Source organism: Oncorhynchus kisutch, linkage group LG5 (assembly GCF_002021735.2).
Source record: "Oncorhynchus kisutch isolate 150728-3 linkage group LG5, Okis_V2, whole genome shotgun sequence".
Classification (NCBI taxonomy): domain Eukaryota; kingdom Metazoa; phylum Chordata; class Actinopteri; order Salmoniformes; family Salmonidae; genus Oncorhynchus; species Oncorhynchus kisutch.
The window spans coordinates 24,785,126-24,804,109 of NC_034178.2; positions in this window are offsets into that span (position 1 = coordinate 24,785,126).

Here is an 18,984-nt window from a genome sequence, read left to right on the forward strand (position 1 = left end):
GGAATATAACACACGTTGTGTTGTTATTGACAAATAGAGTTGAAAATACAAGGAAACCCATTTAATTTGTATTCTTTATTCGGTACATGGGAATTTAACTGCAAAAGTTATTTTTATGTGAACTATGTCATCACACACAGCCTTGTATCTGCAACAGGTCCATTTGATGTAAACATCTCTGTTGGGATTTTTTTTTAAATGTTCGCATGAAAATCTGTTGCTAAACAGATGGAAAAATAGTCATAGTAAACTTGTACAAATACATACAGAAAAATGTGAGATTCAACATTCATAATTGCTATACAGCATGTTAATATACATTTGTTACTAGAGTAGGCTATTGTATTTTGGTAACACTTAACATCAAGTTATTTTACCTGAGTAAAATTGTAATTACTCTAGTAACAACATTGTAACATATCACATATTAAGATCAACTTATAATATAAAGTGTTACCAAAAGTGTTTACATGAAAAGCTAACATATATAGCTTGCATCTATTGTAACCTAACATATTAGCAGTATATTTATTGTTCATGTATATCAAGAATTCATGAATGTATATCATTAATTAATGAATGTATATATATATATAGTCATTATATATATGCATTCATGAATATGTATATATAATTATATCTTAGTATAATTATTGTTTGTTCATGATTACTCACCCTCAGGTGAAAGATGAGAGGTGAGCCAAGCCAGTTGGTGAGCTGACTAAGGAATGAAGAGTCAATTGACAACATATGGCCAGTGTTTAAATCAGATTGTGAATGAATGTCATGGCTTTGGTCCCAACATAGGATAGGAGCTTACAGACTCAACAGATGCAGCAACCATATGCTTCACCTGACTCTGCAATTTGGCAGGAGATCCCACACAGTCAGTGCAGAGACGTTTCATTCAAGTCAGGTGGACTTATGCTTTTCAATAGGAGCACATTAGTGGGCCTTAGTAACATGTCCTATGGGTCTACTACTGGTCTAGTTTTCCTGAGCTAGCTGGAATGGTTACTATATGTCTATGTGTGTTATAAGTTGTGTGTTTTTTTTTTACATCTGTATGCAATAGTTTAATATAGTTAGTTATGGTAGATGTACATTTATATACTTAATATATGGTAAACATAATATTGACCTGGCCTCCACAATCACCCGACTTCAACCCAACTGAGATGGTTTGGGATGAGTTGGACCGCAGAGTGAAGAAAAATCAGCCAACAAGTGCACCGCATATGTGGGAACTCCTTCAAGACTGTTGGAAAAGCATTCCTTATGAAGCTGGTTGAGAGAATGCCAAGAGTGTGCAAAGCTGTCATATAGGCAAAAGGTGGCTACTTTGAAGAATCTAAAGTAATATATATTTTTATTTGTTTAACACTTTTTTGGTTACTACGTGATGTCTTCACTACTATTCTACAATGTAACAAATAGTACAAAATAAATTTTTTAATTTGTAAAAATTGAATGAGTAGATATCAACTTTTGATTAATACTGTATATAAACACATGTATATACAGTATTAATGCAGTATTTGATGTCTATGGCACTTCCAAAATGCACTTAATAAAACACACTGTCTTTAACTGCCATTTTCTGAATGTCAGACTCTTCCCACACAATTTTTTCTCAGCCTCAGAAGCATATGCATTCATTAAATTGTGTGTGGTTATCCACACACATATGTATTCTAAGTCTGGAGATGTATTCTCCAGACTTATTCATAGGGAATTGTTGAAATGTTGTAATTTTTTTTATTCTAGATTACATTTTCTTCTGAAAAATATGCCCCAAAAACATTTGAGTATATCTTTAGTGTTTTACAAAGAAAAAACATTCATCCAAAATCTGCTATGTATAAGTCTGTTCCTGGAGTATCTTAACAAAATGAAACCAAAATATTTAGACTGGCTTCATCCAGTGTCCAGAAAAATGTATTTGCGTCATATGCAAATATGTACATATTTAACAAGGTGTCACCGAATTTGCATATTTTAATACAATATGTCAGAAGAAAAAAGTATACAAAAAGCCTTCGTGTCCATATTCAACTGGTAGAAGTTGATTGTGATATGATAAGGGGGGGGGGGGGGGATTACCCTATTAGAGTATGGTCCTTCTGGCCTTAAACCTAACAATTATAAAATACATATACTCTTATGATACATAAACGTAAACTTTTCCAGGATAAAAGGTAATTTAAACATAATACAATTTGTTTTCTCATCTAACTTTTGATGATCATACAAATGACAAATAGTACTGCAAATGTATTATATAACCATGGGTATGGGACAAATACTTCTATTCAATACAATCTCTGTGCTTTAGTCACCGTCACCAGAGGGCAGTGTCACACAGAGAAAGCAGGTATACACAAGTGACACACATCTCACATCCTCTGTAACTGTGATTGTGTGCTATGAGAGTAATCAAGGTGGAACTTTAGGAAAGATGCACTTGGTATTAAAAATGTAAATCAATAGAATACTATAATCTAATATACATCATGTATTATAAATCATTTATACATACCTCCTCTTAGTCTGCAACATTCTTCTAATGGTGTCATGAAATATAGGCCAATGTCAGGCTAGGTCTGTAGCTCTATTTGGCCTATCCCATAATTTTGTAAAATATGTTTATTTGAAAGAGTTTGCTGGCTAGCTTGTAAAGTGGCAAATTAAAGTAGCCTAGCTTTTTCAGTTTAGCTAGCTAAGTTACTTTAGCTAGCTAGCTTACAAACGTGCTAAATTCTAAGAATATTTAACTGTATTTATCTAGCCTATAGTTTATCATATGACTTTGGCTCCATATATATTAATTAAATTATCAACTTTGCTTAACTTAATAACACTCAGTTTGTGTTTCACAGTGAGGTCAAGTGTACCACTTGTGTATACTAGGTCTTGGTGATTCAAATACCAAGTTATTCATTATTTGACTTTTAACACACACAATCTATGTTTTGCTCAGTCTGGCTGTAGGATTTTTTCAGAAATCTGGGGTAAAATTAAATGAACAAATTATTGAAAAGACTTGCATCATTATTTAATGGTGGGGGGGAATCCAACCACCAGGCAAAAGGCCTTGGTGTCTTTCTGCCACCAGACCAACCCCTTCACCTCCAGGATCTGAATATGTAGGAATGTGTAATATCATAGGTAAGTAATAGCATAACACAAAATACATAACACACCTCATTCAGAGTCCACAACTATATACAGTTGAAGTTGGATGTTTACATACACCTTAGCCAACTACATTTAAACTCAGTTTTTCACCATTCCTGACATTATAATCCTCGTAAAAATGTCCCGTCTTAGGTCAGTTAGGATCACCACTTTATTTGAAGAATATTAAATGTCAGAAGAATAGTAGAGAGAATGATTTATTTATTTCATCACATTCCTAGGGGGTCAGAAGTTGACATACACTCAATTAGTATTTGGTAGCATTGCCTTTAAATTGTTTAACTTGGGTCAAACGTTTCAGGTAGCATTCCACCAGCTTCCCACAATAAATTGGGTGAATTTTGGCCCATTCCTCCTGACAGAGGTGGTGTAACTGAGTCAGGTTTGTAGGCCTCCTTGCTCGCACATGCTTTTTCAGTTCTGCCCACACATTTTCTATGGGATTGAGGTCAGGGTTTGTGATTGCCACTCCAATACCTTGACTTTGTTGTCCTTAAAGCCCTTTTGCCACAACTTTGGGAGTATGCTTGGAGTCAATGTCCATTTGGAAGACTCATTTGCGACCAAGCTTTTACTTCCTGACTGACGTCTTGAGATGCTGCTTCAATATATCCACATAATTTTCCATCTTCATGATGCCATCTATTTTGTGAAGTGCACCAGTTCCTCCTGCGGCAAAGCACCCCTCAACATGATGCTGCCTCTGTAACGGATGTGAAACGGCTAGCTTAGTTAGCAGTGTGCGCTAAATAGCGTTTCAATCGGTGACGTCACTTGCTCTGAGACCTTGAAGTAGTAGTTCCCCTTGCTCTGCAAGGGCCGCGGCTTTTGTGGAGCGATGGGTAACGATGCTTCGAGGGTGACTGTTGATGTGTGCAGAGAGTCCCTGGTTCGCGCCCGGGTATGGGCGAGGGGACGGTTTAAAGTTATACTGTTACACCTCCCCCATGCTTCATGTTTGGGATGGTGTTCTTTGGCTTGCAAGTCTCTCCCTTTTCCCTCCAAACATAACGATGGTCATTGTTCCAAACAGTTCTATTTTTGTTTCATCAGACCAGACATTTCTCCAAAAAGTACGATCTTTGTTCACATGTGCAGTTGCAAACCGTAGTCTGGCTTTTTTATGGCGGGTTTGGAGCAGTGGCTTCTTCCTTGCTGAGCAGCCTTTCAGGTTATGTCGATATAGGACTCGTTTAACTGTGGATATAAATACTGTTGTACCTCCCGCATCTTCACAAGGACCTTTGCTGTTGTTCTGGGATTGATTTGCACTTTTCGCACCAAAGTATGTTCATCTCTAGGAGACAGAACGCGCCTACTTCCCAAACGGTATGACTGCTGCGTGGTCCCATGGTGTTTATACTTACGTACTATTGTTTGTACAGATGAACATGGTATCATCAGGCGTTTGGAAATTGCTCCGAAGGATGAACCAGACTCCAATTGACTCAAATTATGTCAATTAGCCTAACAGAAGCTTCTAAAGCAATGACATCATTTTCTGGAATTTTCCAAGCTGTTTAAAGGCACAGTCAACTTAGTGTATGTAAACTTCTGACCCACTGTAAATGTGATACAGTGAATTATAAGTGAAATGATCTAGTCTGTAAACAATTGTTGGAAAAATTACTTCTGTCATGTACAAAGTAGATGTCCTAACCGAAATTGCCAAAACTATAGTTTGATAACAAGAAATTTGTGGAGTGGTTGAAAAACAAGTTTTAATGACTCCAACCTAAGTGTATGTAAACTTCCAACTTCAACTATAGATACCCCATATTGATATAAAGGCAAAGTTACACCACCATTTGGCCTCTAGCCATGCATATATGTCATTTGGATTGTAAAACAATTCAAGGTTAAGTTTATTTGCCTTTTGTTATGAATACATTATAAATCGTACTCACAAGAGCACTGATATTTAAAACATTAATAATGTGCAGGACAAATTGACGGGTTGGTTGTTTAGCAACAAAACTGATGAATGTGTAACTATGGGGCAAAACAGACAGAGTTGGCTTTGGTTGTTGACGATATGTAAGCTATAGTTCGTCTCCAATGTTTACTGAAAAAAGAAATACATATGTATGAGACTTGTTGTCTCTCAAATACACCATTACAGTTGTTGGTTAGCTAGCTAGCCATATTAGCATTGATATGAAAACAGTCAAAACACCTCAAAACAAGACATGGTATCAAGAACAAAATGAAACTAGCTGACACGAACCACTTACGATTCCCCACATGGCCATCCAGAATCACAACAACACGCTGGCTTCTGCCCCATGAAAGCGCGCACATAATTCTTGTGACCTTGTCAGATAATCCATCTATACCAAATATACAGTAGATACAGATACGGTATACTACCACAACCAATAATGTCATGATGAAGCTGATATAATACAAGTAAAATAATTAAACACAGGCCTTTGTGCAAATAAGTGCAAATAAATTGACTGCAACTACAAATCCTATTGTTAATCCTTAATATCACAGAGAATAACAGTTAATATACAACATGCTGTGTAGCAAATAATCTAAAAGCTGTTTTTACAGTACATGACCTTTGTATATTATGTTAACATAGGCTATATCTTATATTGTATCTTCTATTTCCTTATAGTCCACTAACAGGTCTTAAACAGATCACGATGGGGATGTGAGCTTAGTAGATATACAGTGCCTTGCGAAAGTATTCGGCCCCCTTGAACTTTGCGACCTTTTGCCACATTTCAGGCTTCAAACATAAAGATATAAAACTGTATTTTTTGGTGAAGAATCAACAACAAGTGGGACACAATCATGAAGTGGAACGACATTTATTGGATATTTCAAACTTTTTTAACAAATCAAAAACTGAAAAATTGGGCGTGCAAAATTATTCAGCCCCCTTAAGTTAATACTTTGTAGCGCCACCTTTTGCTGCGATTACAGCTGTAAGTCACTTGGGGTATGTCTCTATCAGTTTTGCACATCGAGAGACTGAATTTTTTTCCCATTCCTCCTTGCAAAACAGCTCGAGCTCAGTGAGGTTGGATGGAGAGCATTTGTGAACAGCAGTTTTCAGTTCTTTCCACAGATTCTCGATTGGATTCAGGTCTGGACTTTGACTTGGCCATTCTAACACCTGGATATGTTTATTTTTGAACCATTCCATTGTAGATTTTGCTTTATGTTTTGGAGCATTGTCTTGTTGGAAGACAAATCTCCGTCCCAGTCTCAGGTCTTTTGCAGACTCCATCAGGTTTTCTTCCAGAATGGTCCTGTATTTGGCTCCATCCATCTTCCCATCAATTTTAACCATCTTCCCTGTCCCTGCTGAAGAAAAGCAGGCCCAAACCATGATGCTGCCACCACCATGTTTGACAGTGGGGATGGTGTGTTCAGGGTGATGAGCTGTGTTGCTTTTACGCCAAACATAACGTTTTGCATTGTTGCCAAAAAGTTAAATTTTGGTTTCATCTGACCAGAGCACCTTCTTCCACATGTTTGGTGTGTCTCCCAGGTGGCTTGTGGCAAACTTTAAACAACACTTTTTATGGATATCTTTAAGAAATGGCTTTCTTCTTGCCACTCTTCCATAAAGGCCAGATTTGTGCAATATACGACTGATTGTTGTCCTATGGACAGAGTCTCCCACCTCAGCTGTAGATCTCTGCAGTTCATCCAGAGTGATCATGGGCCTCTTGGCTGCATCTCTGATCAGTCTTCTCCTTGTATGAGCTGAAAGTTTAGAGGGACGGCCAGGTCTTGGTAGATTTGCAGTTCTCCTTCCATTTCAATATTATCGCTTGCACAGTGCTCCTTGGGATGTTTAAAGCTTGGGAAATCTTTTTGTATCCAAATCCGGCTTTAAACTTCTTCACAACAGTATCTCGGACCTGCCTGGTGTGTTCCTTGTTCTTCATGATGCTCTCTGCGCTTTTAACGGACCTCTGAGACCATCACAGTGCAGGTGCATTTATACGAAGACTTGATTACACACAGGTGGATTGTATTTATCATCATTAGTCATTTAGGTCAACATTGGATCATTCAGAGATCCTCACTGAACTTCTGGAGAGAGTTTGCTGCACTGAAAGTAAAGGGGCTGAATAATTTTGCACGCCCAATTTTTCAGTTTTTGATTTGTTAAAAAAGTTTGAAATATCCAATAAATGTCGTTCCACTTCATGATTGTGTCCCACTTGTTGTTGATTCTTCACAAAAAAATACAGTTTTATATCTTTATGTTTGAAGCCTGTAATGTGGCAAAAGGTCGCAAAGTTCAAGGGGGCCGAATACTTTCGCAAGGCACTGTACATGTGATAAAAGGTTTATTCCTTAAAAAAGCATGTTGCAATCATTTGGTTGACTCAAGAGTTCAGGAGAAGCCTTCACATTTAGACATGGAATCACTGGCCACTTTAATAATGGAACACTAGTCACTTTAATGTTCACATACTGTACTGCTTACTCCTCTCATATGTACCTACTGTATTCTATTCTACTGTATTTTAGTCAGCAAACATTGCCGCCAACATTGCTCGTCCTAGTATTTATATATTTCTTAATTCCATTCTTTTACTTTTAGATTTGTGTGTATTGTTGTGACTTGTTAGATACTACTGCACTGTTGGAGCTAGGAACACAAGCATTTCTCTACAACTGCAATAACATATGTTAAAATTGTGTATGTGACCAATACAAATTTGATTTGAATTGGAAACCCTCCCTACCTGCCACTTACCATTAGCTGTCAAATTAAAGCAGCAGTCTGGGATTCAAAAAAACAACGAACGGCCTGACCTGCCAAGTTAATACAGTGCTCTAGATACAAGGACTAACAGTTTTAACTAGCTAGTTTGTTAGTTTACAATGACATTGTTTACAAACAACAAAGTAAAGAAATCTTATATTTTGGGGCTCTGGTGGGGTAAGACAGTTGAATTAAGATCTTTAGTTATATGACATAAACTCATAAATTATATTCTTCAAGAATCAATGGCTACGTTTAAAAGTCCATAATGGATATACCAATCACGGATGGCCCCTTTAAGAGGTTGCCAGGTATTTCCATTCACTTCAAACTGAAAGAATTTAGGTCTCCCCAAGAAATTCGGTGCTATAAGAGCTGTAACGGGCTCAGACAGACCAATAACGTTTGCTGACCGAGAGTAGGCATACTTAGCACTTCTGAATGTAATTTGCGAACCGACTTAACACCGTTTTTACATGTAGCATCGCGTGAAAAATGTCGCCAGTCAGACATCTACAGAGGGTGGTCCGTTACACACAACCCGCTAAACGATCGGCAGACGAATGGTAGATCCACATTCGGTGCGATGTGTGGTCTGCAAGCCTCAAGACTGTAAGTGAGGGTTAAGGTTGGAAGAACAACAAGACCATAACATTAATTCCTTGAAGTGTGCTGATGCAGGGTCTCGCTGGATCATTGGACTATTTAAATCTAGTAGCCCCTGTACGTTGTCCTCGTTGGAAAATAAACTGGTGTTGAAGGTGTTGAATCTACTTTTTAAAAACAAGACAACAAGAAGACACTAAATATTAATGAGTTTATGTAAATTCCTATTTTTAACGAGTTGTTTGAATTTACACAAATAAAGTAAGCCCAAGGAATTAATGTACACAGGCAGCCCAATTTTGTTATTTTTCCCACGAATTTGTCTTTTGACCAATCACATAAAATCTTTTAACTTCCAAAAAATTTCAGAGCTGATCTGACTGGTGAAAAAATTGGGCTGCTGGTGTAAATGAAGCCTAATAGCCATTAAAATGTGTTGGATTTACTGATCATATAAATCAAATATGAGTTGATGTGACACACATATTTCGTATACCCAACAATAGTGTTTCAAAAACACTTAATGTTTAACATTGGCAGGCGCTGTTGAACACAGTACCCAATCCACCAGCAGTAACTTGAGGTAGAGCCACAAGTTTTGCTGGATGCTGCATTGAACTCTGCCAAGTAAGAGTGCTAATGGTGGGAAAGGGTGGTCTCATCATTAAAAGTCCATTTCCCTGATGGTTTCGAAATCCACTCATCAGGATCCATTACACATGGCAGAACAAGCTGCTTAAAACTAACATAGAAATATTATTTTCTTTCTTCAAACACGCACACACAACATTGTGTAAAATAATCGAAGTTGAATTACCCACAATCCTGTAAAAATAGAGCCACGTGGAAAGTTGTTTCAAGAATTTAAAATTCTTAAATTAATGTAACCTATAAGTATGTTACAAGTATCTTATAAATAACATTTTTGTAAATTAAAATCCAATTTTCTCTGTCTTTTTTTGTTTCCTCATAAAGATATTTACATTTTGTAACGGCTTTCTAGGTGTGGTGAAGGAGAGTCGGACCAAACTGCTGCATGTAAATTGCGATCCATGTTTAATGAAAACAAACGTGAAAACAAACGTAAATACAAATAAACACAAAACACTACAAAACAATAAATGTAATGAAAACCGAAACAGCCTATACTTGTCAACTAAATACAGCACCAGGAACAAAGACACTAAGGACAATCACCCACGACAAACTCAAACAATATGGCTGCCTAAATATGGTTCCCAATCAGAGACAACGATAAGCACCTGCCTCTGATTGAGAACCACTCCAGACAGCCATAGACTTTGCTAGATAACCCCACTAGCTACAATCCCAAATACATACACACCAAAACCCCAAGACAAAACACACCACAATACAAAAACTCCATGCCACACCCTGGCCTGACCCAATACATGAAGAAAAACACAAAATACTTAGACCAGGGGCCTGTTGCACAAAAGTAGAATTAAGACATCCGGGATAAATGACTCAGCTGAGCTCAATGAAGCCAAAACATGTGCGTCCAGGCTTAATTGGTTGCACAAAGACCAAGCCAGGATGAGCAGACACGGATTCATTAAGCCAGGTGAAACAAATCCTGGATAGGTGCGCGCTCACGGCTCACTCAAATAGACCCCGCCACAGATCACAGATTAACTGATTTACCATGGCAACTAGAGCCGCGTACTTTTCCCCGTCGGAAGCACAAATCCTCATGGAGGCATACGAGGAGGTAAAATATATAATTAAGAAGAAAGGCAACACCGCCACAGTGATAAAGCAAAGAGAAAAAGCGTGGCAAATTATTACGCCTGAATGCGTAAGTAGTGCACAATTACACACTCACCGCTCCGCTGAAACATCACAATTACAATTCAAATATTTAATTCACATCTCCAAAAATGCAGTTGTACTGTAATTATGAAACGGTTACATTTTTTATTGAAATGCACTGCAGATATGAGTGAAATTGTGTAAAGTAACTCCATCACACTGTATAAAGCTATGATACATTTTTTGATATTTTTACTGAAATAAAGACAAAAATACCAAGTAATTTTTTGCAGTGTGACTCCATTAAATGTGTGTGTGTGTGTGTGTGTGTGTGTGTGTGTGTGTGTGTGTGTGTGTGTGTAGATTAAACATGAATGGGCCAAAACGGACATGGCAGCAGGTCAAAATCAAATACAAGAACATTCTGCAGAATGGTATGGTCCCTGACTAATATTTAACAAAGCACAAGCATATATTGTACCCAGAAGGTGCCTGCTCACACATTGTCTGTACTGTTTTAGCAGTGAAAAAGAATACCCACAGACAAGGCACGGGTGGTGGGTCACCAAAGGCTGACCTTACCCCAGCAGAGGACATGGCCTTGGAGCTAAATAAAGGCAGGCCCTTCTTAGAGGGGATCCCTTGGGGGAAAGAGACGAGCATAGGTTCCTCCCAAGATGCCACCCGCTTCATTCAAGGTATGTCCTTCCATCTCTACATGGGATACAACCACATTCATATTGAATCAATTTGGACTGTCTGACTTTGGTTTACCTATTGCCTTGCAGTGTCTGGCAGCACTGTGTTCCTGTTAGAGCCACCAGCACAAGCACCAGACGATGCTGATCCAGTGAGTACTCCATCAAAGGCATACTGTAGGCCTGGCATGTCTTGTCTACTAGCTTCAATATGAATCCGATTAAATGTGATAGGGTGAAGGCCCCAGTGCAGCAGCAACAGCACATGATGGAGACGATGATGAGGAGGAGACCATCTCTCTGGATTCCAGAAGGCATGAGGTATCATGTTAAGACTGTGAAAGTACTATTTACTCTACAATGGTGAGGAGTCCTCATCAAAATCAAAAAATCTAATTTCTTTTACAGGACCCAGATGCTATACAGTGGGAAAACCAGCCTGGCAACATAGTGCGTATTAATAAAAGGACACCACATCCTGCCAAATTCCAGCTGCGCTAATTGTATTGTGTTCACAGAGCTCACAAGCTATCAGAAAGTTGTATGGCAACCACCTCCGGCGCCAAATAGAACTGGCAGACATAGACATTCAGTACAAGAAGAAAAAGATGGAAAATCTTGCACTGGAGTTCGAAATAAAAAAGAGGACAATTAGGAAACAGGACCTTGAAATAAAAAAACTTGAGAGGGAGGTGAGATATGCCTTCAATGTATGCTAACACTGTATGCTAACTGTAACACAAATGTATTAATCATTATTTTTTTATTTTTCTTTCCTCCCCCAGCTCCAAGAAGATGACACAGCTCAAAATAAAAATGAGGTATATTCTCGTAAAGTCAAGTGAGCCATGACATATGAGCTCTTATTGTGAGCACACAGGACGGTGGCATCTTTCTAAGGTTTTTTTTATTTTCCCAGCAATCAGTACAACCAAGTCATCGTTATAAGGCATCGCCCTCTTTTGCCCACCCCCCCAGCACCAGGTGTGGCCACTAGCCTATATGAAGGCCCAAAATTGTGTGTTCCTTTCTGCTCTGACAATGGCATGCCATTCGTGCGAGATGTGGTGGATGAAGAAGCACTTGTGCTGAGGAGAGCCTTCAGGCGAGAAAGGGTCTTCAGGGACCGGTTGGACCCACTGGCCTTCCCTGATGACCATCTATATGAAAGATACAGGTTTTCTGCAGATGGCATCAGGTATCTATGCAGACTACTGGGTCCCAGGATTAAGCACCGCACTGCACGGAGCCATGCACTGAGTGTGGAGCAAATGGTTTGTGTGGCCTTGCGCTTTTTTGCTAGTGGAGCCTTCCTGTACTCAGTGGGGGATGCAGAACAGCTGAACAAGGCCACAATTTGCCGCACAATAAGGAGTGTGTGTCTGGCTATCAAAGCATTCGCAGATGTCTTCATCTCCTTCCCTGGCCACAGAAGACTCTGTGACATCAAAGAGGAGTTCTATAGGATTGCAGGTAAGAGGATCTACAAATTACAGGACAACTGTTAACACATAGTAGGATACTCATTACTTTGTGTGACAGGTTTCCCCAATGTCATTGGTGCAGTGGACTGCACACACATAAGGATAAAAGCCCCCTCAGGTGCCCATGAGGCCGATTTTGTGAATAGGAAATCCTTTCACAGCATTAATGTTCAGGTGAACATAACTTTTTGATATTGTCCATTGACGAACACTCTGCATTGCCAGTGATGTGCATTGATTGGTGTAATATTCCTCATCTTATGATTTCAGATGGTCTGCAATGCTGACTGTGTGATCAGCAATGTTGTGGCAAAATGGCCTGGCTCAGTCCATGACTCCAGAATCTTTCGGGCCTCTGAAATCTATCAGTGCCTATCACAAGGTAAGCCACACAACCCCTATTTATAACCATCATGGCTGTGTCAAGAATATCACTGTGTTTATGAGGTAGTAATGATGAGATTTTGTGTTGACAGGTGAATTCTCTGGTGTGTTGCTGGGAGACAGGGGGTATGGCTGCCAGCCTTTTCTCCTGACACCTTTCACAGACCCCCAGGAAGCACAGCAGGCCTACAACCATGCCCATGCCAGGACCAGGGCCAGAGTTGAAATGACCTTTGGCCTCCTGAAGGCACGCTTTCACTGCCTTCACAAATTAAGGGTCAGCCCTGTTAGGGCATGTGATATTACTGTGGCTTGTGCTGTCCTCCACAATGTGGCCTGCCTGAGGAAGGAGAGGGCCCCCAGAGTGCCACCAGCCATGGACTGGGACAATCCGGCAATCTTCCCTGATGACGACAGTGGTCGGCTGCTGAGGGACCAATATGTGTTGAATTATTTTAGTTAGTATGTGTGCTTTCAATTTTGGTTAAATATGTCCTGCGGTGGCAGAGGAATTTGGGTTTTTTTGGGTTCGTTTTTTGACGAATTTGGCTTCTTATGATGTTTGTGCGGTATACTGTGTGTAATACAAGGCTGCAGGGAGGCTACTGCATCCATTCATTTGTCTGTTCAGTTGATGTGTATGGATTTGTCCTGCATTTATTTTAGTGTGCAGACATGCAGGGTGTGTTATATACAGACCTTTGAATGTGTATGTATCATTTTGTATAATATGCTTGGATTCTGTGCTTTCCATCTTGTAGAGTCACTGTGACTTCAGTTTCGAAAGGAGCTGATGGTTTACCTGCTTTGTTTTGTCCTTATTCAATAAAGGAACATAATGTTACACATTGTGTTTTTATATTCATATGGAATGTGTATTTGTTTATATGACAGAGTACTAGGGCCACACTGAAGAAAAAGGATAAAGTCATACATTTATGAGGCTGGTTCTTTCTGCAGAAAAGCTACATATTGTTTTTACAGTTTTGATACTTATGACAATGTGATACTTAATATTCTGGCACATCAGCATGTCTTTGTTTATGAAACCATACTGAAGTACAATTTCACGAAATGCCCCACATCTGTCATTTTAACAACTGTCCTCCTTTAAAACAACTGGTTACAATAATATGACTTGTTTTTTTCCCCTCTGTGGCCCTAATATTCTATCATTTTATATATATAGCCTTATAGTCTATGGGAAACTGTAAATTATCTAATGATAGCAACATCATCTAAAAATCATTTTTTATCCAAAATCATTGAAATTAATGATCACAAACGTTTAAATAATAACAGTGGGTCTAGTTATATGTGATAACAATGTATAGTGAGCAGTGAAATAACTATTGGTTTCCATTTGTGGTGACTGCTGACTGACATTAGGGATGAGATTAAATAGATCCTGGAATTTAGCCTGGTCTGGAGCAGGCTAGCTCCACAGAATAAATCTCCATGGTAATTTATACCATAACATATCCTCCTGCCCCCTATCCATCTTTAGTGCAACTGGATTACGGATCAATTGAGCCAGGATCACCAAGATATCCTGGCTTAATCCCTTATCCTAGTTTTGTGCAACAGGCCCCAGGGCGTGACACATTTTGAGCAACATTTGTTTGATTTTTTCAGAAATTTTTGCATAAAATTTCATTACGAAATTATTGAAATGGCTTGCATATTTTTATTATGTAAGTATATATTTATTTATATATATATAGTACCAGTCAGAAGTGTGGACACCTACTCATTCAAGGGTTTTTCTTTATTTTTTCGATTTTCTACATTTTAGAATAATAGTAAAGACGTCAAGACGCACGCATCGCGATGGCCATCCATCTGTATAACCTACTTCGGGAGCGTCGGTATCCTCATCATTTCTCTCCCTCCCTCAGTGACCACACTCTATCAGAGCCTGAAACTATGGAGGTAGGGGTCACATGCGTCCCTCTCGTCTGAGCGACGCAGACGGAAAAAGCTGGGGCTCTGTCCCTATTTTGGTCAAGGGGGCACCAGCTTCAGCAGTATCTGGTACGTCCCAACTCAGGATCCACGAGAGCAGAGGGACGGTCACGTGATCTTCCAGAAGTGTGAAGCTGTCACGTCTACTCCCTCCCCCTCTCCGGGACTCGACGTCGCTAGTTTTCTAATCACTGGCTCTGACAACCATCATTACGCACACCTGGCACAGTCGTTACATGCACCTGCGCCCCATATTGAGACACACCTGGACTCCATCACTTCACTGATTACCTGCCCTATATCTGTCACTCCCTTAGTTTTATTCCACAGGCAGTATTGTTTATGTGTTTCATGTCCAGACACTACTCGTGGTTTGTATTGTTCCATGTTCATTGCATTATTAAACTCACCGCCTGGACCTGCTTCTCGGCTCCCAGTGTCTCCATTACAATTCCTACCAAGGCTTCCTGATTGCATTGGTGTGCAGGTGTGAGCACTTATGGTGCATGTTGATGGTATTGAGTGACAGTCAGAGACAATAAGATCAATCACAGTTAAAGTCTGTAAAATTGTTGCTGCTGTACACACTGTATAGGTTCATATACTGTTTGGTTTCATAATGAGGCCAAGGACCAACACTTCAGCTTCTGCTGCAGTCGTCACGAAGACTAAACAAAATGTTCTTGACATAGATCCACACATGTCTTAAGGCTCACACGAAACTGGATCTGCCATTCGTCTGCCGATCGTTCGGCGCGTTGTTTTAGGGACCACCTGCCGACATTTTTCATGTGATTCTTCATGTAAAATTAGTGCGCACTTAGTTAACAAATTACATTCAGAGGTGCTAAGTACTCTCAGGCCATCAAACGCTATTGGTCTGTCTGAGCCCTTAGGCTGTGATTGCATAACTGCAAGAGTGGGAGGGTTAAGGTATTGTAGGCTATACTACAAGGTCTGTCATTCATTAGTAATCTACATTTCCAAGACTCATTGTGGACAAACATTATTAGAAACTGTGACTCAAACATAGTCCTGTACTATAATCAGAGATGTAGAGGTAAAACATATGTGTAATCTGACTGCCAGTCAAGTGGACAAATGGTGAGTAATATAAAATGTAAATAAAAATTTTTTTTGCGATTTTTGGATTTAACCTTTATTTAACTAGGCAAGTCAGTTAAGAACAAATTCTTATTTACACCGGCCAAACCCAGACGACGCTGGGCCAATTGTGCTCTTCCCTATGGGACTCACAATCACATCCGGTTGTGATACTGTAAGGTTCTGCTTTTCTTTTCTTAGTCAACCTTGTGTTCTTTTTCTTTGTGTTCTTGAACGTAGCCCTGTTTCTTTGTGTTCTGGAACTTAGTCCTGTCTTTCATTTTTTTTCATTGATTTCACCTGTATTCGTTTCTTACCTGGTCTCATCAGCTCCCTATTTAGTTCAGTTCTTTCTGTTTGTATAGTTGTGAGGTTATTGTTTGTTTTTGACTACCTACATGTGTTTGACCATTGCCTGCCTGTGACCACGATTCCTTCCTGCCTTCTATGATGGCTCAATAAACATCTGCCTCGCTCTGCGCGTGAACCTACACCTTTTCTCCATGAGTACTCATTACAGGTACAGCCTGGATAAAAGCTAATAAAAGCGAATACTAATAACACAAATTTGGCACAATATGTTTGTCAAGGCTATTAAAATAAAAAGGGGCAAAATAAATCTGCCATGTTATCAGGGTCACAGCACCAATGTCACGAGTCAAACCAGTCCAAGATCTGAGCAAACCAAAACGTAAGGTTACTTGCGTAACCCAGGTTCTCTGATATTAGTGAGATATCTCACATGGGGATCTGTTAAGGACGGCCTACTCTTGGAAGTAGGCCTACCTATCAAAAGTGTCTGTTGGAGACAGACAGAGTGGCGAATAGGGCTGGGACAATACTAGTATCGCAATATTTTTTCGAGAGCAGAAATGAAAACACAATGCAGACACAACTCTTTGGTCCTTTAAAAACCTGCTGTATGTAAAATATTGTGTGCTCTAGTTTGGAAAATATATAAATGTGACATAATTATGTTTTCTTTCAACATTAAGGGGGTTTTCCTAAAGAAGTTAGGCTGTTTTGTTTCCTTGCCAGGACAATACGGAGTATCGTTAATTACTGGTATCGTCCCGACCTTAGTGTTGAATGAAGTTAAAAGAACTCGGTTCACTTTGTATTCACAGTGTCCTTGCCTTTTAATGAAGACTCAGACCTCTTGCTGGGTTTTTTTCACCTTCGTTGAGGTCTCAGTCCACTTTGCATTCACATTGCGATGATTTACAAATGTGAATTTAGGGTATTAGCACATGGAAAAAGATGGCAGCCGCTGCTGGATTTACTGTCCTTTCAGCATTGCTTGTGTACTTTTTTCTCTGAATTAAAAGCAGGGACAGGGAGAAGCTAAATTTGATTTCTCACATTGACACAAAATTTGCCACCACCAACTGAGGAGGAGACAAGCATGGAGGAGAATGATTTTGATGATCCAGAACCAAAAACTGTCCAGAGTGCAGGTGATGCTGCTCGCAACATTGGCACTCCAATGTTCTCCAGAAGAGCTAGTTTATTTAATTTAAAATATTTGTTTACATATATTATGTTATTACATGTCAATATTTAATTCTACATTACAATATTATTTATCAATGGACTTCGGGACAAATAGAGATTCCCATAATGTGCAGGAGCCATTGATGGCACCCATGTGCCCATCCTTGCCCCACCTATCAACAAAGCAGATTACTCTGTTGCAGGGTGTGGTTGACCACAAACATCAATTCTGGGACATACATGTAGGACGGCCTGGAAAGGTGCATGATGTGAGGGTCGTTGCAACTCTGCAATCTTTCACAAAGGCCCGTCTGGGGAGCTTTTTCCACCATGGACTGAAGAATTCCAGAATGTTCATGTCCCTATATCAATTCTAGGAGATGGAGTATATCCACTCTTGTTAAATCATTTTCAGAACATGGGGTAATAAACGAGCAAACAAGTTTAAGTGAAATACTGTGTGGAGCTAGAATGTGTGTTGAGTGTGCTTTTGGCAGGCTTAAAGCTCAGTGGAAGATCCTACTGAAAAGAAATGATCACAATATCAACAATTGGAAGACCATCGTAGCAGCTTGCTGTATACAGTATAATATATGCGAGAGCAAGAAGGGAGGCATTTGAGGCACATATTCTGGAGAATAGGGATGAAGAGGAGGAGCAGCCCCAGGAGTAGCCTATTTATGCAGACCTCTGACGGAGTATTTTGCACAACTATGAAGAGATTAGCTAAACGTATCTGTAATAGCCTACATAATGTGTATGCTTATCCACTGTACAATGCCGTTGTCATATTCTGCTTAAAAAAAAGTAATTAAGGCACAGTGTTAATATTTTATTAACCCAAATTACACTAACAAATAGATTATTTTCAGTTCATGTCCAATTAAATAAGTTCACACCTTCACATTATACTTGTTTTGATGCACTGTAGACATAACCTTGTGTATGCTGACAGATTTGACGTCATTTTATCTGCCTTCTTGGATGGGCACTTCTAATGTAAGTCTATGGCAGCACCCAAGAGGCTTGAATTTTTTAGCTCTACCCATAGATTTTGCGGTAATGTAGTGTCCCCATGAGTGACAGAACACTGAGCAAATCACAGCGCAACTAGAGAACATTACCAACCCGTACGCTCCGTATTTTCCTCTGGCAGCCCCACCACCACGAAAATCACTGAGCTAGGCTGAAACATCTGCATTTTGGAGCTGCCTTACTCAAGAAAGCAAAAAAAATACCATGTTTGAATCCGGCTTTATTAACTCATTATTTGTATATATTTTTTTACATTGTTTGCAAACTGATATGTGACACGTAATAACGGCAAAATAACATGCAAAACATGGACACAAAAAAGGCCCCACCTGCCCTGAATGACGCGTTGCCAATGCCTGAAACAACATATCTAGTTGTGTTAATTATACTTATTTAGCTCATGCAAGGCAGACAAGAGTGGTTGCTCACTTGTACTGGCAGCAGAAGTTTCCTGACTATGATCTTTAGGCTGGTGCATGGGGTTAGGCTCATGCATGGCGGT